Source organism: Mastacembelus armatus, chromosome 11 (genome assembly GCF_900324485.2).
Source record: "Mastacembelus armatus chromosome 11, fMasArm1.2, whole genome shotgun sequence".
NCBI classification, from domain to species: domain Eukaryota; kingdom Metazoa; phylum Chordata; class Actinopteri; order Synbranchiformes; family Mastacembelidae; genus Mastacembelus; species Mastacembelus armatus.
Genome location: NC_046643.1, coordinates 1,488,762 through 1,510,844, shown reverse-complemented (window position 1 = coordinate 1,510,844; position 22,083 = coordinate 1,488,762). Strand labels below are relative to the sequence as shown.

The window sequence follows — 22,083 nt, the reverse complement described above, 5'->3', positions numbered from 1 at the left end:
TAGAGAAATGTTTAATGTTATATTCTTTCATCAGCGTCTTAAAGTGTTTATTATAAAATTCTCCCCCGTAGTCCGTTTGTAGCTTTACAGGTACACGTCCTTCAGATAATATGTCCCTGAATGCCTTGGTGACAGCAAGGCCCGATTTTGTCTTAAGGCATCTGACCCATGCATACTTGGAAAACACATCGATACATGTCAAAAGATATCTAATGTCATCATTTGCAGATGAGTATTCGCTCATGTCGACGATGTCTGCTTGAAACTGTTTATCAATACCGGGGACCAACACTCTTCTTCTGCTAAAATTCTTAAATGCAGGGGCATGTAGAGTATACGCGTCTTGGGAAATTAGAAATTTTTTAACATCAGATAATGCAGGACTTACTCCTGTTTGCTCCTTTACGGCTTCACGAAGCTTGTTAATACCGGCTAAGCTTCCAGGATTGGCCGGATCATAATATATTTTATCCATCAATCGTTCCATGGTGGGTGTCGATAAAACAATAATGCTTTTCTTCTCAGTACTTGATTTTTATTCATATAAACACTAGGTATACTGTCGTGCAATGATATGAATATGGAAAAACTCAGAATGATTTAATGACGAAAACATTCAGCTTGTTGAAGTTTAAAAAATTCTTGATATAGAATGAAAACATACAACTTGTTGAAGTTTTAATACAGAATGATTTAATGATGATGATGATGAAAAAAAACATACAGGTTTGATGAAGTTTATAAAATTCTTGATACAGAATGATTTGATGATAATGATGAAAAAACATACAGGTTTGATGAAGTTTATAAAATTCTTGATATAGGATGAAAACATGCAGCTTGTTGTTGAAGTTTATAAAACTCTTGATACAGAATGATTTAATAATGATGAAAACATGCAGCTTGTTGAAGTGGGTCAATCATTGATACAGAATGAATTAATCATGATGATGGTCATAATGGTGTTTTTTTTTAAAAAACAGACAAAGAATGCTGTATTATCACTCACTCACTCACTCATGACCGGGCCTCCATGTATCGACAAGTACAGCCAGCTTTTTCTGTTGGTTAGTTTTGTCGACCATCCATATTGGCTCTATGGCGCTACGGTTTTTCTCAGATTTTAAGGTGTGCAAGATGACTTCAGCTGCTCCTCGAATTCTAGCATCGTCAGCCTCGATGCCACCAGACTTGAGGAATGCAGAAAGAGCAGGTATAAAGCGCTCCGTCCACAATCTCCTCAGCAGTAGGCCGAAGCGTCTCGCCAGGAACCCCGCGTTGAATTCCCACAAACAGTCGTGGCCATCCTGAGACGGGGCATCTATCTCGCACGCGCAGCACCATTCTTCACGGTCTTCCCAGCACAGCCCAAGAGCTTGAGATGCCAGATGTTGAATGGCAGTTTGGAGCAGCTCCACAAAGGCATCGTCTGGGTTTCCGGGTTCATCGGCCATTTTTTCTGGTGTTGTGTTTCCGGGGTGAGTGGGCATGTCTTCATCAGTATTTCCGGGTTGACCATAGGTGGCTTTGTACAGTTGTAGTCGTTCTGATGCTGTCAGCGGTCCGTCGATTTCTGGTTTTTTTGACAAAAATACACTCTGTCAAGTCATAGAATGGTGATTGAAAAAAAAAAAAATACCAGATACGTACATACATGCATGCATACAAGCAAACAAACACATTGTCACATACCGTAGAGCATTACAGCGTCTGTTCCGCTGCTGCTTGATTCGGAGCCATGTTGTTGTCACCAGTTTCAGAATCATTAAAAGATAAACGCCTTCTAACACCTTCAAATTCCCTACCGACATTGTCCTGCATGATCGCATCGTCAATCTCCCTAAACACCCCCTGCATGTCAATGCTCGGCCATTGCATCACATAGACACGATCATCCGGCACTTTACAATTCAGGTCCCTGCACACCACATCACGGAACAGCCACCAGTCTCTCACACCCATCTTGTGAGAACGCCCGAGACCCCATTCCTCCTCACTTGCAACCTCTATCGCCCACATCTGCACCACCCCCCCACTATATTTTACCTTATAGTTGTACCCCCCACCCCCTTCGTATAGACGCTCACACGGGGGCGCTAGCTCCCCCACCACACGTCTATGTTCAACGTTGTATGCAGCCGGAGCTGGAGGCGTCTGGCCCTCATAAGACATACCTAACTTCCCTCCACGACCCGCACCGCGGCATTACAATGTGAACTCGCTGGCACTGCTGTCTCCTGAGCTGGAACCATAACCCCCCGAACCGCTACCCACGCCACTGCTGCTGCTGCTGCTGCTGCTGCGGCTGCTGATGATGGGGCTACTGGAGTCACTATCACCGGACCTCGGCGTATCGTAGCTGTAGGTATCTCTTGTCACATCCATCGTCGATGTTGACACGTCTAGTGAGATTCACACTATGACCAGAGCATCAATATCCCTTATGTACTGACCCAGGTCACCCCCCTTTCGCCCTATACGTCACACACACCCAACAGCAAAACGAACTTTTACTTATCTTTAAAAAACACTAGCATTACTGCATCGTTATAGGTAACAGCCTTCAGCCCTCCCTCATATTTTTTATTTTAAAATGAAAACTACACCCATTATTATCATGGGAGGCTACTTTTATTTATTTATTATTAGGGTTGATACCCTTTATTGGGCGTAGGCTATATTTAATAGGGTATTAAATATACTCATTTTAAACTACACCCTGTATTATTATTATTTATTATTATGGGAGGCAACTTTTATTTATTTATTATTAAGGGAGCATCATTTATTAGATTGATACCCTTTATTGGGCGTAGGCTATATTTAATAGGGTATTAAATATACTCATTTTAAACTACACCCTGTATTATTATTTAATATTATTATGGGAGGCAACTTTAATTAGGGGGTAACGCCTTTTTATTGGGCGTAGGCTATATTTTAATAGGGAAACACCCTTTATTATGGGAGGGGCCCTTAATTATTAACTTCATATCAAATTATAGATCTTATCAGCAAAAGGGACCAGTATATTACTACTCGCTTACAGTCAATCAAAATACATCAGTAGATGTACCAAAATACAAAATGATCTGAGATCAACTTCCTGCCAGATATTCCTGGAGGGGGACCTCGAGACCCCCTTCAAAGTGATAGAAGCGCTCTGGTAGAGGAGAAGAGAAGAAGGAAGGGAGAATGCCTTCCAAGGTAGGTGAGCACTGATCGCTGAAAGAAAAGTAGTTATTTCACACATTTATAGAGTATCCATAGTTCAGTGTATTAATGTTTAATTTAAATTGGACTTTGTGTACACCCAAATTTATGGTCACTTAAGTCTTATGTTTATGGGTTTTGGATGGTATGAGAACTTGTCAACATGTAGTCCATTTTCTATCTGTAAATCTAAATCAAAGCAATACAATCTTAGTGAGAGCGCCTCCGTTTTCAGTTGAGCAAGTTTCCAGTTTCCTTGTTGAGCAAGGTTCTGCTGCTAGAACTTATCGTACAACATATAGTCTTAAATTTCTATTTTACTTGAAAAGACTATATCACACTCAAGTTATTTAGTTTAAGGATTGATGACTGTTTTATGAATGTCACCACATTTAATAAGAGTGAACATGGGCAGAGGTGTAAGTGGATTATGTTGATAAATGCTCCCACCAAGTGGCTAAATTCTGCACTGCAATTAACAACTTCAGATAAAAGTAAAAGGACATATACTTTTATTAGCGTCACTTCAGATTGACAGTAGCCCAGTTAGACTGAAGTGTAGGGTCAATATTTATATAATGTATGTAAATATGTCCAAGTTTGATTAAAATGAAGCCTAAAATGGCAAAGAGCAGGGGTTAACCCAGGGGTTAATAAATGCATAGACATGCAAGCCAAAAAATAGAGCCTTTTTTTCTTTTGGCATTTTATTTCACGAATGTAAAGTGTGAGTTAAATAAGTAAATTAGTAAACAGATGTTCCTGTTATAAGCACCTTCAAACAATACATTTTTCTGCAGTAATGTAAATTACTGAATTGAGTGAATATTAATAAATTTCTAGATCTGAAGATCCTCTTTTACATTGTGCATCAGTCCCTTTCTTAGGTCTTAGAAATATCCCAAACCAAAATTCCCTAAAGATTAATAAAAATATGCTTATTGGCGTAAAAGGCTTCATATAAAGAAAAAAACCCTTTCTGGTATGAAATATGAATAATCAAAAACCTCCTATTAACCACACAGAGATTCACATCTTGACCCAGATATTTTTTTCACATATGAAATAACACAGGACTATTTTTCATTTTACCCAACAAATTTTGCTAACAAATATCTAACACTACCAATAAATCTCCTAATTATATTACTGTTTATTTATAAACCTTTGTCAAAATATTCAAACCCATAAATTCTAGCTTGAAAAAAAAATAGATCAGGTTTATCAATAGGACTTGTAGGCAACATGACATCCACTCTGCTGATATTTGGGAAGACAATATAGGGGTTGATATTTTACTCTAAAGGGCATCACAATTACAGTACGTCAGCCTTTGACAGGTGAAGTGTCTATGAGGGACTACAGTTTTTTTGATAATTTTGTTTTTCTGTAATTAAGGAAAGGCAAGGTAGCTTTATATAGCACTCTTTAAATCCAAATGCAATTCAAAGTACAAAATACAGCACATTTAAAGGTTATTTTAGCTTAATCACACTACAGTTTAAATTTTATTATATTTCTTAAGTTGGTATGTATTCCTACATGGACTCATGGCAAGGCACTATTTTCCCCTCTCACATAGATGCTGTGACTAAAAGCAGCCATGCAGTCTGTCATCTGACACTGCAGGAGAAGTGAGCAGGGTTATGGTCAAAGCTAGCAGTAGAGAGAGTGCATACATAAAGACTTATATGTTACCATCTATGTTAAATTATTAAAGATTGTAACATTCCACAGTGAGGCTAAACCAGACTGATGTTCAAAGAAAAAAAAAAAAAAACAGATCTTAGTTTCTCTATCTCCATCTTACTTTAGCCCATTTATCACTGGACACATTTTGGGCTCACAAACATAGCACTGCAAAGTCAATTGTACAGTGAAAGCTCAAATTCCTTTAATTTTGTTTTATGTTAAATGTGGCACAACTGAGCTGTTAAGTTTGACTATGCATGACTCTACTCCATATATTGTCAAATATTGGGATAATTCAGGACCAAAGAAAAGACGCCAACACCAAATGCAGTTTTTTGTACGTTTATTATTGGATGTATAGAGAAGCTGGATGTGGAAACTGAGTCGGAGTGTGGCTGAGAACCGTGGATTGTTATTTGGTGTGCCTAGAGCGATGGAAGTCTGGGTCCGAATGATTTCCCGCAGAGCAACATCTGACGGTTCAGATTTATCCTTGGTCGGAGGACCCAGGAATTCTAGTAATGGGAGACTCAGAAAATCCCGATGGTTACTATAACTAAAAACTCCAACTGAGAAAACTTTAGTAGGCTAACAGAAAAATCCAAAGCAGAGAAGTTCTAGTGAATCCGAAAACTAAAACAGAAAACAACTAAGCTGTTCTTGGCACAGCGTCATGAGCCTAATCAGCTTCGCAGTCTATAAACCTCTTCGCTGTCTTCTTGGGCCAAAATTCCGAAACAATCACAGCTCTTCTTATGAGCTTCCAAATCCAACCAGCAGGAAGTACAGAATCACTATCAGGTTTTCAAATGTGGTCTCACAAATAAAATGCAGTTGACATTACTAATCAGTAGTGATGGGCAAATGATACCGAGGCCTCGGAGCTTGTGTCATTCTTCCTGAAGAGGAGTGATTCGAAACGCTGTGTCGGAGCTTGTATCAAAACACCAGTGTCACATGACTGATGACGTCCGAAGCATCGCTGTTTCGCTTCGCGCTTCATTGCTTCAAAATGTTTCAAAGTTTTTCATTGGCTCATAGTCTTTCAGTGTGTGTCATTGGCTCATGGCGTTTCAATGCATTCTGAGGCAATGACAGCTTGACAGGTTTGACAGATTTGAGTGGTTTGGTGCCATACCAGCTATATAAGATGCATCATTCTGCTTCAGGATTTGGAGAGTGAGAGTGAGAGTATTTTGAAGATTCGAACGTCATCAGTCACGTGACACTGGTGTTTTGATACAAGCTCCAACACAGCCTTTCGAATCACTCCGCTTCAGTAAGAAATTCAAATTCAATTCAATTCAATTCAATTCAATTCAATTCAATTCAATTTTATTTGTATAGCGCCAAACCAAATACAAATCATCTCAAGGCACTTTACAAAAACTAAAACTAAAAACCCAACAATTCCCTTATGAGCAAGCACTTGGCGACAGTGGAGAGGAAAAACTCCCTTTAATGGAAGAAAAAACCTCCAGCAGAACCAGGCTCAGTTTGGGCGGCCATCTGCCTCGACCAGTTGGGGTGAGTGGATAGAGGAGAGAGAAAAGAACAGCAACAATAAACAACAAATAGACACTGCAGGTTGGTGGGGCTGGTAACTGCACATCAGCTATATACAGCTCCAGGACCAGGGACACCTGCAGAAGGTACAGATAGAGAGAGAGAGAGGGAGAGAGCACAAACTAGGGGAGAGAGAGAGCACAAGGTTAGTGACATTCAGTGGTGGAATATACATGTGAGGTGGGAGGAGAGGAAGAGACAGGAAAGGAAGGGAAGGGAAGGTGGGGGAGGTTAGGGTAGGGGAGCTCAGTGCACCGATGGTCCTCGGACAGTCTAGGCCTATAGCAGCATAACTAAGGGATGGTTCAGGGTTACCTGAAGCCAGCCCTAACTATACGCTTTGTGTCAAAGAGGAAGGTTTTAAGTCTAGCCTTAAAAGTACAGAGAGTGTCTGCCTCCTGAACCCAGGCTGGGAGCTGGTTCCACAGGAGAGGAGCTTGATAACTAAAGGCTCTGCCTCCCAGTCTGCTTTTGGAAACTCTGGGAACCACACGTAGACCTGCACTCTGAGAGCGAAGTGGTCTATTGGGATAATATGGTACTATGAGGTCTTTAAGGTATGAAGGAGCTTGATTATGAAGGGATTTGTATGTGAGAAGAAGGATTTTAAATTATATTCTATATTTTACATGGAGCCAATGAATAGAAGCCAATAAAGGAGAAATATGATCTCTCTTGCTAGTTCCTGTCAGGACTCTGGCTGCGGCATTCTGCATTAACTGGAGGCTTTTTATGGAGATACTGGGACATCCAGATGAGTTACAATAATCTAGCCTTGAGGTAAGAAATGCATGGACTAGTTTTTCTGCTTCATTTTAAGAAAGGATGTTCCTAATTTTGGCAATGTTGCTAACTGGTTTGTGTTAACAGGTTTAATAGATAGATATAACTGAGTGTCATCTGCATAGCAGTGGTAATTAATAGAGTGTTTCCTAATGACATAGCCTAAAGGAAGCATGTACAGGGTGAACAGAATTGGTCCTAGCACAGAGCCTTGTGGAACTCCATAACTAACTTTTGTTCGTGTGGAAGGTTCATCATGGACATGAACAAACTGGAATCTGTCCGATAAGTAGGATTGGAACCATTTTAACGCTGTTCTTCTGATACCAGTCACATGCTCCAGGCTCTGTAATAAGATGTTGCGGTCAATAGTGTCAAATGTGACTAAGGTCTAGGAGGACAAGTATAGAAACAAGTCCATTATCTGAGGTTAAGAGAAGATCGTTGGTGACTTTACACAGTGCTGTTTCTGTACTATGATGTGCTATAAATCCTGAGTGAAAATCTTCAAATACTTCGTTTGTGTGTAAGTGGTCTGATAGCTGCTTAGCAACAGCTTTTTCTAGGATTTTAGAAATAAATGGTAGGTTGGATATTGGTCTATAGTTAGCCAAGACTCTTCAATCAAGACTAGGCTTTTTGAGTAAGGGTTTGATTACTGCAGTCTTAAAGGCCTGTGGTACATAGCCTGATAGAGATAAGAGAGATAAATTTAGTCTAACAAGTCTAACAAAGATGAGTTAATTAATGGCAGGGTGTCTTTAAGCAGTCTAGTTGGGATGGGGTCTAAGAGACATGTTGATGATTTTGATGTAAATTCAGAGAGATCTATGGGAGAGAAGCAGTCTAAACTACAGTGTGATATAGAAGTGGTGCCAACCGAACTCTGGCGAACTGAACACCTTGAAGAGAACACAAATGGATAAAGTTTCAGACAGATTCAAAGAAAGTTAAGAGATTTCCAGACTCTCCAGAGACCCTCTCTCTCCCTGAGGAGATGATGAGGTAGACATTGTTCTACTGCCCAGCAGAGGAGAAACAAAGACATTCTCTCTGTGTGTGGCTGTCCTCCAGCTGACCATCTCACATCAACCAACTCCCTGAGACGACCTGTAGCGACCAGACATAGAGCGACAAAAGGCAACGAACGGACCCAGGCCCAAAGCCCAAGACTCCCCGGAATGTCTACTCTCTCCTACTCCTGCCAGCACCCTGCAGTCTGACCAGCTCACAGACGACCGGACCAAGCCTCAGTAAACCCGAGAACAAGCAAGCAACCTGTGGCTGTGCTGGTTGTCTCACACACTGATCAGTTGGTCTCCATAGTTACTTAGAGTTTCCTCCAAAATTGTGTTTAGACCTCAGACTGAAACACAGAACATAAATTCATTTAAAGATTTCTTTTCCACCACTGCAAACAACCTATTGTTAGACTGTTATAATGTTTTGTTAATTCAGCTAGTTTCTCAGATCAATTCCCCCTCCATTTCCCCCTGGGTAAATAGCATGTACAGTCTTCTTCTTCTTTTCCTTTCGGCTGCTCAGGGGTCGCCACAGCGAATCATCTGCCTCAGTTTAACCCTATCCTCTGTATCCTCTACACCCACACCAACTATCCTCATGTCCTCCTTCACTACATCCAAGAACCTCCTCTTTGGTCTTCCTCTAGGCCTCCTTCCTGGCAGCTCTAACCTCAGCATCCTTTGTATTCACTGTCCCTCCTCTGAACATGCCCAAACCATCTCAATCTGGCTTCCCTGACTTTTTCTCCAAAACATCTAACATGAGCTGTCCCTCTGATGTACTCATTTCTGATCCTATCCATCCTCGTCAGTCCCAGAGAACTTCAACATCTTCAGCTCTGCTACCGCCAGCTCTGCCTCCTTAGGGTAGGGGAGCTCAGTGCACCGATGGTCCTCGGGCAGTCTAGGCCTATAGCAGCATAACTAACTAAGGGATGGTTCAGGGTTGCCTGAAGCCAGCCCTAACTATATGCTTTGTCAAAGAGGAAGGTTTTAAGTTCAGCACACCTCACCACTGTCTTACAGCTCTCATACATGTCATGCACCACTCGAACATACTTCTCTGCCAGTATATACTGTAAATAGTTGAATAAATCTTAAAAAGACAACTGTGACTGGCATCATTAATGTTATTTTACACAATAAATACGTCACTGAATCGGGAGAACTCTCCATCAGATTGTAGACTGATATTCTAGTATTCTAGTTATTCTAGTAGTTTCTAACATCTTCATTCATGATTACAGATAAATAGCTACATTCTTCAACATTGCTCAGTGTCTATATTACCACTGCTGACAGATCCATAGGCAAACATGAGATAGTATCTATTGTTGAAGCCAGTGGTCCTCTGAATAGAAATAGTGTTCGTGGATGTGAAGGAACAGCTTATCACCTTGCCCTGCACTGATGCATTTATATTGGAAACATTCCCCTGATGGAGAGTTACAAATATCCACACAGTTAAATATTCAATTCACAGCAGTGAGAGTAGTGAATATTTCATGGTCTGAGATATAAATTCAGAATAACGTCCATACCAGCAAAATTGTTTGTGGAGTCACTTCTCCTGTTGAAAAGGCATGTTGCAAAAACACCACACCATCACTGCCTATAACAAATATAAAAGTCATTGTTTCCCTAAGAAAAGTTCACAGAAAAAATTGCAAGGGATTAGCCCATTCTTTTCAAATAACAAACCCCAATCTCTGTATAATTTTTTTTCTTTTTTTGCATTGCGGCTGCTTGACTGTACATGTGTATTAAGTACATTACGGTGAGTATTGTTTCAAGACATGAAACATTTCAGAGATTTAAGGATTTGATCTTTGTATTACCATTGTCCGATCATCTGAGAATCCAAAAGAGATGTATCCATTTGAAGGACCAGTCATCTCGAAGCGGACGGTTGTGCCACTGGGAGACAGCATGGCTGACATGAAAAAACATTTATCACTGACTGAAGGATCACACTTTGAAGGCTTCCTGAGACACACCTTGCCAACACCACAATCTGCACTGGAGATATTCTGCAAGAAAATATCAAATATTCATGACTGACAATACAAAGAACATTCACCTTGGACACTACAAAACTGTCTCAGTTTCAAAATCCTGTAATTCAAGTTAGTTTTTTCTTTTTGAAAAATAACTGCAGTCTCTTGATAACTTTAACCATTCATGAATTTGCATTTCCATACACAAATATTGTTGTAAGAAGTCATTAAAATTTTGGCATTATACTTAAACAAATGCCAGCTGAATGTAACTGTATTTTTGCAGAATTATCCAATGTCAGTGTTGTTTTCTGGTGATATTATGTAATATTATTATATTAGCCTTAGGCAATTAATTATATAAAATGTACATAAAGAGACAGAGCAAGAACATTAATGTTAACTTATTTCAAAAGTAACGATCCAGGATAGCAGGCTAAAATGGCAAATGTCACTGGTAAATTATAGTTTGGATGCAAGATACCAGAAACTAAAAGTAATGATGCCGGTATCATGAATCTGGCTCCCTTTATAGAGGATAAATGAAGATACTTGGCTAACCTACTCCAGAACAGGTTAACTTCAGAAGATCAGATCAAAACCTGTCAACAGCCCAATCACTGACATGTCTAATCGTTAGGAAAACTGTATTATTATTCCTACTGGATAACATAGACAAAAGAGTTTACAGTAACGTAACAAATAATAAAGAGCAAAATATGTCACTCTGGACAGAGCCTCTAACAAACAACTAGTCAAAAGTTTGGACACATAAGAAAGTGTGTCCAAAATGTGCATTATGATTATAGCTGCATATTAATTTTTTGTGTGAACAAGACTCCTGACACTGTTAATGCGTTTACATTCTTACTGAATGGCTGTAGTTTAGAATAACATGAGACTGTAATGACAGTTGATAATAAAAATCAAAGCCTCTGCTATTTTTTGTAAGAAGAATGTCATGAGGCGGCAGGTCCAGTCTCTCTCTCTCTCTCTCTCTCTCTCTCCCCTTTAGGTTAACAAGGCACAGGTGCGTGAGGCAGGACGGCACGCCAACCAATTATTCCGCACGCCACCAATAAAGGCTCTGGTCCTCCGTGATCGCGTCGCCAGTTCGTCCGTCTACCTGCCCTGGTAGTAACGCACCGATCACGGCTCTCTTAAATTTGACTACTGTTCTGACAACCCCGCTCTGTTTTCCAGGCTGCCAGTTTCCTCCTCGTTGTCTGTGGACCCCGTCGCCCCGGCCAGCGCTCCAGCGCACCTACCTGTCCTGCACGCCGGCAGCACGATCTTCCGCCAGCCACCCAGTGTAACCTTCTCAGCCGGGTGCTCCTCGTCTCTCCCCCTTCTCTTCGATAATAAAGAAAGACTCGAACTAGCATCTGCACTTGGGTCCTCTGTGTTGCTTCACACACATCGCTTACACTTGACAAAGAATCCACCCACTGCTAAATATTCCCCTGAGGACAATTGAAAATACCAGTCAGACTGACAGAATCAGGCATTAACTAACTTTCTCTGTTCTCTCCCCTCTGCTCTTGCAGCAGAAACTGTTTGCACATTTAACATTTTATGTGTATTACATATTCAAAATGGTTTGTTCATAATCAGACAACAGAGAAAAATAATTTTCTAGAGTTTCTATAGCCTCCTCTTCTGTTCTAGTTATATGATCACAATGTTTACATTTATAGTAAAAAGTCACTCTTTGCTGTTACCATAAACAAATTTACCCACAGGTATTGCTGTTTGAGCTCATATTATATAAAGCATTTATGGTTTTAACAATGTTATTCCAAATTAGCAACTCCACCTCTTTATGATCAACAATCAACAGACATTTGTGACACCTGGCCCAACCTCAAACCTTTGTAGGATGACTACAGTTTCATAGCTTAATAGGACAGCCCAGGATTCAGACAGCCAGTGGATAACCAGCTCTATTTTACCAATTATCTGGGAGAGTCTGAGAGAGGGGGGTGGAGTGAATAGCCAGTGCCCTCTCCACCTTCAATACTGTGACTGAGGTGAGACCCCTGAGTAAGGCACTGAACCCCCAACTGCTCTGGGTGTTTGTACTTTGGGTGGGTTAAATGCAGAAGGGAATTTTGAGTATGGGTCACCATACTTGACAAGAGTAGTCATGCATGTAATCTTTCATTTAGCTCCATATTCTAAACACCATTAGTCCTTCCTTTCTTTCTTTTTATTTTCTCTTTATTTGTCCAGAGTTTAATTAGGCTAGTCATTAGTCTTTTATATCATAATTATTTAACACAGTTACACAGAATTTACTCCTGAAAGCTTCCCAGTGCAACAGTTAGTCTTGCTCCAGGGTCAGTGGTGGCCTACCCAGGTTTAATCCTGCTGGTCTGAGGATTGAATCAGTACATTCTTCTCTAGATTTTAGGTTACTTACAGATTTAGAGACTGTGGTTGTTCTTGGCGTAGTGGAGGCACTTGTAGATCTACCAGTGAAGGCTAGTACAGAACATCAACCCATATTGTCTTGTAATTAAAGGATGCACTGTGCATAAACCAAAACCAGTTTTCATGTATTCACATGGGTATAATTCAGTGATGTAATGGAAAAAATAAGCAATGACTAACTTTGCGGTCTTTGCTGGGAATGGCACAGAAAAGAACAGAATAGCAAAACAACAAAATTATTTAAGTTAATCTTACTGAAACTGAATGGATTTCCCATTTCTTGGTGCATCTGGTCTCCATGTCACCTGAACAGAGGTCTTAGGAGAGACTTCTCTGTGAGATACAGCTGAGTTCTGGATGCACATATGGACACAAACACAAATAGAAGAGGAGGTCATCATATCTTCTATCTGAAGGAAATCCTTTTTCTGTTGTTATTTATTATTGACACTTTGACACATTTTCAAATCTTTTTTTCTTCTATGTCTACATATGTGATACAAGTGATACATGCATACTGTGTTGCCTGCTGTAGGCTTCCACGTTATTCACATTACAAACTGCTGCATGGGAGTAAACTCACAGCTTTCTGGCTGCAAGTGAGGAGCTTTGGGGTCCATTGATAGGACAGAGGAGCCTACAGGAGACTGTCCCCCAACTTCTCTAGCCTCTAATAGAAAGCCAGTGAAGGGTGTAGTGCTCAGAGCCTTGACGGTAACTGGAAAAAAACATGCCAATTCAGCATTTTCAGCCAGGAAAGCCATACTAATGACAACTTTAGATATTATAGGACATATACTCTACCATTTCCAATTTAGGACACACTATTTCATTCAGTTCAGTGGGAAAGTGTGTCCTGTGTTTTGACAAACTGACTGATTTTTGTGACAGTTTTGCTGATTAATTTTTGGTACACAATAAAACCAGATTAGCTCTCCATGTGGTGATCTTTATTATCATTACTGTTGTGTATTTAAATAACAATTTTCTGGTTATATGGTCACCTAAACAATTCATCAACTTGTGTACTACATTTAAAAGAAGTAATCTATGAACATGATTTTTCAACCATGTAGATGTGGGATCAAAACCATTCATGTTCCAATGCAATACTGCACATTTTCAACACCTGTATGCTGGATTGCATGACACTGTATATAAGAAAAGCACCCACTGTAATTATACATGATAGTAACCATGACAGTAATATGATAATAATATCATATGACTTAGAAATGTTTGTGAAAAATTATAATAATTCTAAAAAATAATAAGAAATGAGCTTCTAGCATGGTGGATGAGTGGTTAGCACTGTTGCCTCACAGCAAGAAGGTTGTGGGTTCACAACCCAGCGCTTCTGTGTGGAGTTTGCATGTTCTCCCCATGTTTGCGTGAGTTTACTCCGGTTTCCTCCCACAGTCCAAAAACATGCATGTTAGGTTGATTGGTGACTTTAAATTGCCCATAGGAGTGAGTGTGTGGTTGTTTGTCCTTGTGTGTCTATATGTCTATATGTGGCCCTGTGATGGACTGGTGACCTATCCAGGGTGTACCCCTGCCTTCCAAAGAGAGCTGGGATAGGTTCCAGCAGATTACCATGACTCTGGTTAAAGAATAAGTGGGTAAAGAAATTGAAATGGAGTTTCTAGACTGATAAACTTTCTGATTACTGTTTAGCTATGAAAACTATTTAAATGGGTGATTTTTTTTTGTATGAATCTTCATGCATGCCAGTGAAGAATTACTGTAACATGTCATTTAGTCATTTATAGATGGTCTCTAATTATATGTGGGGAAGAGGTGAGGTCCTATTGTCATCTTCACTGGTTGATTGCCCATTCTTCTTTTGTGTCAAAAGTCTTTTGAATATCCTAATTCAAACTGATTTCACCACAGAATTGTCCATGCTCCATTGTCATTTGTCAAGCGTCGCTTGAAGTTTTGGATTGGGCTGAATAAAAGTTTATATAAGTCTGCATTTCAACATGGTAATGGAGATGGATAACATAGCATGGGCGGAATTTGAAAGATGGAGAGAAAAGGCATTTTCTGTGTTAGTGCTGAATGTAAGAATGCCCCAGTTGTACCTGATAACAAGCTGTCAGACCCCAAAGGACACATGGGATGAACTAAAAGTGCAGTTTCAATAGACACTGGAAAATACTTCAGATGTGAAAAGAAGGAAGGAGAAATCCTAACTGATCATTTAAAATAAATGAAGGAGCTGCCTGAGCTATGCTACAGTTGTCACTGCAATAGAAAGCACTACAGTTTGTGCAGCAAGCATTAATAAATGAAGAGCCCTAGGACTAGCCAGAATCAAACTGAGAATAACTTTCAAAGTCAATGATGTAAAAATTGTCACTGTATGATGAGCTTTATGTTCCCAAGTTATCCATGAATCTTTTCTCAGTGGGAGCTGCTGCCAGAAAAGGAAATATGCTGCAGTTCAAGAAGTCCTGCTGCTATATGTTTGTCATACTGTTTGTCATGGTGCACCATACTCGTTTTGACAAGATGAGCAAAAAATTGAAAGCCTAAACAAGTGCAATAACACATCACATAGCTAAGGACATGGTACCCAATTCAAGCTGTGGAGAAAAAAGGTTTCAGAGAATTGATTTGAACTGAGGTAAATATTTTAACCAAACACGTCTGCCACAGCTTTATGCTGAATGTCGGGACAGAATGTATAACGCATTTTTCTCTACCACTGCTGATCTATGGTCAAGCTGTACCATAGCTATATCACACAAAAACCTCACAATCCTCTACATTGATGGTGACTGGAAACTGCAAAGCATATGCCTACAAGCTTCATGTTTCCGCTTCATATTTCACTACAAGTTTCAGAAATCAGCGGGGCTGAGGGATGCACTTGTGTTTAAAAGACTAAAAGTGGATCAAGCATGATCAAAGCACTACAGCTGGACAACTGGACAAACCTTGAGTGTTTCTGACACTGGCTGCACAACGCTATTGGTAAGTTTCAAGATTGTAGCCAACATTGTATGACGCTTATTATAAAGAAAAATGTTCTATTATTTTGATTTCTCATTTGCAACTTACAGTGAGGAGTGTCCAAAACAAAACTCGGACTTATCAGACCACAGGGGTGTGTAAGAAGATAGTTAGCAGATTTACAGCTGGAAAAAGCAGAAGGCCCTGATTAGTGCACAGACTGAAAGAGGCCTGCACCCACACAAGCTCATCACAGGATCCCGACACGTCTCACGATTCAAATGACATAAAGCAATTTTGGATTGAATAATCACAGCGACTACAGTTTCTTAATATTTAACAAAAGTACAAATACAATACAATACGCTGCTCCTTACCTTTCTGTTGCGTTAGTTCATATGTGTACTCAAATATGGAGTGTCGCATATCGTTTTGTTCGTTAGAATCCATAGAACAAAGTGCACCTATGTTTTAGTCCAAAAGACGTAATATTGTACAGTAAATCTATAAATCCATCGTCCTCCTCATAAAAAGCCGTAAACCACTTCGTTTTACGGCTGATTTGTCCGTTTATTCAATAAAGTTTGACATAGCAAGCTTCTGTGAATCACATGAGGCCTCAATCAAACCTGTTTGTTATGTTTCATAGCGTCACTAACGGTAAAACCAATAGAATTCACATCCTCAGAGAAAATCCCAGTCAGGAGGCATAGTCTAACTTCGATTGACAGGAGAATTAGCCAGTCAAATTGTTTGTAAATGGTGACTGACGCATCTTGTAGCCAATGATGAGACCTTTGCAACAATATATGGCAAGTCGTGCCAGATGACGCAACAGTGGGCTTTAACGCAGTCCCTCCGTACTGTAAATGTAGCCTTGACAACACTGGGCAAACAGCGCTCGACGCTAGAGGGGGAGGGGAGTCATATTTCACATTTTACAGCGCGCCGATAGAAAACTGGGACGCTTTTGCTTCAAACGGCACCAAGGCCGTCAATATAACTCTTAAGATGTAAGAACAACAGCTAGTTTAATTTAGCTACGTGTTTTTCGGCTGTATGCAAAAAAGGGGGCGGGGGAGACAACAGGTTAATTAAAGGCTAGCCTTTGTGTATATACAGTGGGTACGGAAAGTATTCAGACCCCTTTAAATTTTTCTTTTTTAATAAATTTGCAAAAATTTCTACATTTCTGTTTTTTTCTGTCAAGATGGGGTGCTGAGTGTACATTAATGAGAAATAAAATGAACTTTTTTGATTTTGGCAAATGGCTGCAATGACACAAAGAGTGAAAAATTTAAAGGGGTCTGAATACTTTGCGTACCCACTGTATACCCTCCTTTGTGTTTCTTAGGTTAGGTCAGTTAGGTCTTTTGTTCAGTCTTCCTGTATGTTTAGTTGACGTCATTTTGTGTTTAGGGCCCTAGGATTTGAAGTTATGTTTTTGATGTTGTTGTTTGCTTACATTTTTAAGTTTGAGATTATTTTGGTAATTATCTTAAATTGGAAATAAACCAATTTCTTTTGCTTTCCACACTTGGTGTCCTTGTGCCTCACTGCTTGGTCCCTGACACAGATGATTCAAAGAGTCCTGGAACAGAAGAAGGATATCACAGAAGTCCTGGCAGCAAACAAAAAGACACGGCTCCTTATACCAACGTGGTAAGACAATCAGGTGTTCACTCAGTCAGTCACAGCACCACTGAAGCCACTCCAGGATTTAACAGATGTCCTGTCAGGAAAAGCATATGTGAGTGTGTCCTTGTAATGGAAAAATGATTTTCAATGATTGATTATTCTTGCTAATTATGATTTTTATTACTTCTTACTGTATTCCTGATTTTTACTTGTATACACATGATTTACATTTACAGGTTGGATCACAGAGTTCACCAAGGAGCTCATACTGGAGTAGGATTTACTTGAAAAAAGCTTGGAAATTTTTTTCACAAGTAAATTTCCAAAAATTTGCCAAGTAAAAGCCTAAACATAATTATTAGTACCTTTAATTAGAAAATTTTAAGTTTACTTGGGAATTCCCAGTAAATTTTATTTATCCTTTGTTTGTAAATTTTACTTAAGTAATGCTTATAAATATATTATGATTTATTGCATTTTTTTATCCAGAGTAACCTTTAAATATTATTTAAACATTACTTAATATAATTTTTGATGTATTACTACTGATGTTTTCAATAAAAAAACACAAACATTTTCTTTAATTTGAATTAAACTCTTGAAAAACCACATTAAACAAAGGGAACTGACAAAAATGAATGGAAACATTTATTAAGATTAACTGCAGTTGGCCAAAAACATGGCCAAAATGGTTCAGCATCTTTAACCTGTAACAGACTTTTCAATGTGTTTTTTGTGTATGCTTTGCTGGGGTACACATCTGCAACAGAAAAAAAAACTATTAAAACAATTCATCCTAATTAAAAATCTGTACACTACAGCATTAACTTTGATAATCATGCACCTAAAAAGATGGGCAAATATAGTGCTTTAAGGTAGTCAGTTGTCTTCCTGCAACAGTGTAAGCAGCCAAGGGATAGTAGTCAACCATTTCTCTTTGCTCAAGTAACTGAATGTTGGTTGTGTGTTCCAACTCATAGCTCCCATAGTGCTCATTATACCATGTGCTTAGCAGTCTCACGACAAAGACCACGTCATTACAAACCAAGATAACCTCTCAAAAGTCTGGAAAGTCTGCAGTGAAACCATGACACAGCAACATTCCAGGTTTGTAGTTGGTGCCTAATAAGCACACATTATTTGCAACATGTACCATTTTGACATCTGGATACTATGCTGCACTAAATCTTTTATGTCATCCTTTAGGATGTCCACAGAGACTTGTGAAGTTGTTATGACTGAAAGTGATGACTTGTTTACATTTGATTCACGGAGATGCAATGCAATAATGAGCTGCTGTTTTTTGCAAGGGACAGCAGTATGTTCCTGAAACAGCCTTTTTGTCTGACAGTTTTTTTGAAAAAGCCTGCCAGAGGACCAAATTCCTGAATGAGCTCAGAGTAATGTTTGAGAAAATGGTGTTTGGGAAGAAGCTTTTCCTGAGGAAAAACTTCCAGAAATCTGTGTCGGTGCTCAGAAATCAATGAGTCTAAGTAGCAAATGCTCTGCTCTGTATGAACTGGAGCCATCACAAGTTCCACAATGTCTTTTAAGGTCGTTAACATCTGCCAAACTGCATCATCGTCAGGTACTTTCAAGCCTATCATGAGAGGCAACAGACAGAACAGACACCAGTTTTCATGTGCATTACCTCCTACAGATCGTTTTGTAGCAAAATAAGCTGGAAATAAATGTGGACGATTAGTTTGGTCACTCCACTTATAAGGGAACTGTCAAATGCAATTATTGAGCTTCTCAAGAGAAAAATATTTCTAATTGATAAAGGCCTGAAAGGACAATGCCAGTTTCACTGGAACAAGACCTTCAAGAAGGTCATTTAATACATCTGGTGGGTAACCAGATGTTACATGAAAATGAAGTTTTTCAGACAGTGCACACTGTTTTTTCACACCATAGCAAGGAGTGGAAGAAGGACTTGACAAAGCTGTTTCAACATACAGAGTGTGCTGCTCTTTATCTCTCGTCTGAAAAATTCCAGATCTTACTTCTGTGGTCTGAAACTGGGACCTGTCAGCAAGACAAAAATGGCAAACAAGAGATCCCATGAAGTTTTCAATGAATCCTCCCACAGAATGGGCTCCCAAATTATCAGCCACAATGCTCACATTTCATGACTTTTCCTAAACTTGGAATAAAAATACCATCTTTTTCCAAGCTGTGAAGATTGGTTAACAGTGGCTCTAGAACTTTCTGAAATCCAAATTGCTTTGAGTCAACTGCCTTACAAAGAATGGCTAAATTAATAGATGCCAGTGTTGATCGTGCATGTGCTGGAAAGTTTCCTAACATCCAGTAGACAGCGGTGACTTTGTGAATCTTGCGAGAAGTTCCCAAGGGATTGCACACTTCAAAGTCATTGAAGGACAGAATAAGACTTAATCTCTTGACATCTCCTGCAAAAAAAATAATTTGTTTGAAAGTGAGATCCATCATAGCAGGACTGGTATTGTGATACACATCCAGTATTTTTTTTAGTCACTAGTTCCTTTTCTTCGATGTTCCTCAAGACTTGCAACAAAGACTGGAGTATCGGAACATACTGGAATGTTCTGTTCTCTTTATTGTCCAGTATGTATTCTCCTGGTTCAACAACTGCAAAATGTGCTCATTAATTCTCTCCTCTTATGTGCTGTTGAAAAAGGTCCATGTTTCCCTAAAGCTGAACTGACAGGGTTTGATTCACACAGATTTTTCACCATCTGAGATAACTGTTAGATCTATGTCACAATTATGGCTCTTTAAAGTGGACTCAGCAACATCTTTCAAAACTGGAGCAGATGCAGAGGAGGATATGAACTGAATCTCATCTATGATTTGATCGATGCACCTGTTTGACACTGAAATTAGTTTACAACTTTAGAAAAAGTTGACCAAACTTCTTCTTTATAACTTCAGACAAATTATCTTGTTCTTCAACCAGTTTCAACCAGTTCTGTGTCATCCTCAGAGACCTCTGAATCATTTTGCAAAACAGTGGGATTTGGGTATTTTTTCAAGACTCCTGTTTTAAAATCTTCAAGGGAGTGTTTATTGTGTTTACTGTGTTTATGGTTAGCAAAAGTTGAATAAATGCTTGTGCTGAAGCTGAAGTTTTTGAATATGCAAATCACCACCTCGTACCTCTTCAGATGGTTTCTAAGGCGCTGAAAATATTGCTTCTCTGAAGAGAATGACAATGAATTGCATAGAGGACAACTAAATGAAAGCACCTCTATTGGTTTGTCTGATTCGGTGTGGTGTTGGGACAAATGTATTTGAAGAGCATTAATTGTGTTAAATGAACAAGGACAATCAGCAAGACAAGGGGTCATTGACCGACAGCCAGAATTTCAGTGTTTGAGCTGTAAGTGTTTTAAAAGTTGTAGTCTGACTCAAAGCTGCATTTTTTTACACAACCACCTTATGCTGTGCCACCGGCAATAAACAAAAGATGTGCATACACATGCGCGCGTGCGCACACACACACACACACACATACCAGTTCAGAAGACATAAACAGTGCTGGTCCAGAAGAACTTCCAGTTTCAGTTTTTTAACGTTTGTAACTGAACGAAAATTTTACACAAATGCCTTTAAACCTTGAATTATGTAGTATTTAAAAAATGTGAAACCAGGAGTGCTTCTGGATCAGTGTTTACATCTGGCTAAGTTATATATATTTGTGTGTGTGTGTAGTTGTATATGTGTGTATATGTATGTACATCTATTGAAATCTGTGTGATACTGCAAAGGTTGATTAGTGTTGTATAGGCTGTAAAGTATTGCCAACTTACCTTGCACAAGCTTGAATGGTGAGTGCATTAAGTTAATGCAAACTTTCACATAAACTTTATGTGTTTGTTCAAATATTTGATGTAAAGGTAATGAGATCTTCTACATCAACCTTATGTGAATATTTAATTACTTTGTGTATAGTTAAGGAGAACTTCTGCATAAACCTTATGTGATTATTCAAGTATTTTACACAAAAGCAATTTATGTTAACATACTGTAATAAATCAAAATGCAACACAAAGCACAGTTCAGAGAACTTTATTGCCAAGTCCAGCATAACATTAAAAACATGACAGGCAAATAACAATTTGCAAAATTGCAAAAATTTAAACATTTGTTCCATCTGCTACTCAAACTACAAATTATGCATTGACAAGACATTCCACTGCCATGAAACCTGAGTAAAAACTGGATTAAAATCTTCTATGGTTTTCCAGTGTACATTAAACCCATCAGTACTCAAGGAAATCAAAGGCCTAAGCCTTCTACTGTATTCAGTAATCTGTAGTAACAGATTTTTATCTTTATCTGAGAACTACATCACTGACCATGTAAAATGCAATGTTAAAAATTCAACATTTACAATTAAGAGAAATACAAAATGGCTTGCAAGTATATTACACCAATCTGGCTTCATTCAAGGTCATCAAAATGACAATGTCCAAAAAGCCAAAAAGAGTCCGCCTCAACTGTCCAGCACTGTCCTGCTCACTGAAGCATCTTTATTTTAAGTATTTGAACCTTCGGAGACAGTTTGTTGCCATCCAAATTCATCAGCAACTTCTGGAAGAACGCAAATGTGAATTTGAGTTCCGATGGGAACAATACAGCAGGTATAGTTTTCCAGGTGCATGCTGCTCTATAAGAAAAGGCTGACAGCCCAAAGGCACTTTTCCTACATGGTATTGTCCCTTCTGGCAGTAGGCTTGGTAGACGAGTTTTGAGTTTGTTTAATGAATTCTTTGAGTGAAGGCGGTGCCAAA

The 22,083-nt window shown here is 39.2% G+C and overlaps 1 pseudogene; it reads right to left on the bottom strand.

Moving 5' to 3' along the window:
• Positions 1-2,205: 2,205 nt before the first annotated feature.
• LOC113126240 (putative ferric-chelate reductase 1) lies at positions 2,206-13,470 on the bottom strand (annotated as a pseudogene).
• Between the last annotated feature and the right edge of the window lie 8,613 nt (positions 13,471-22,083).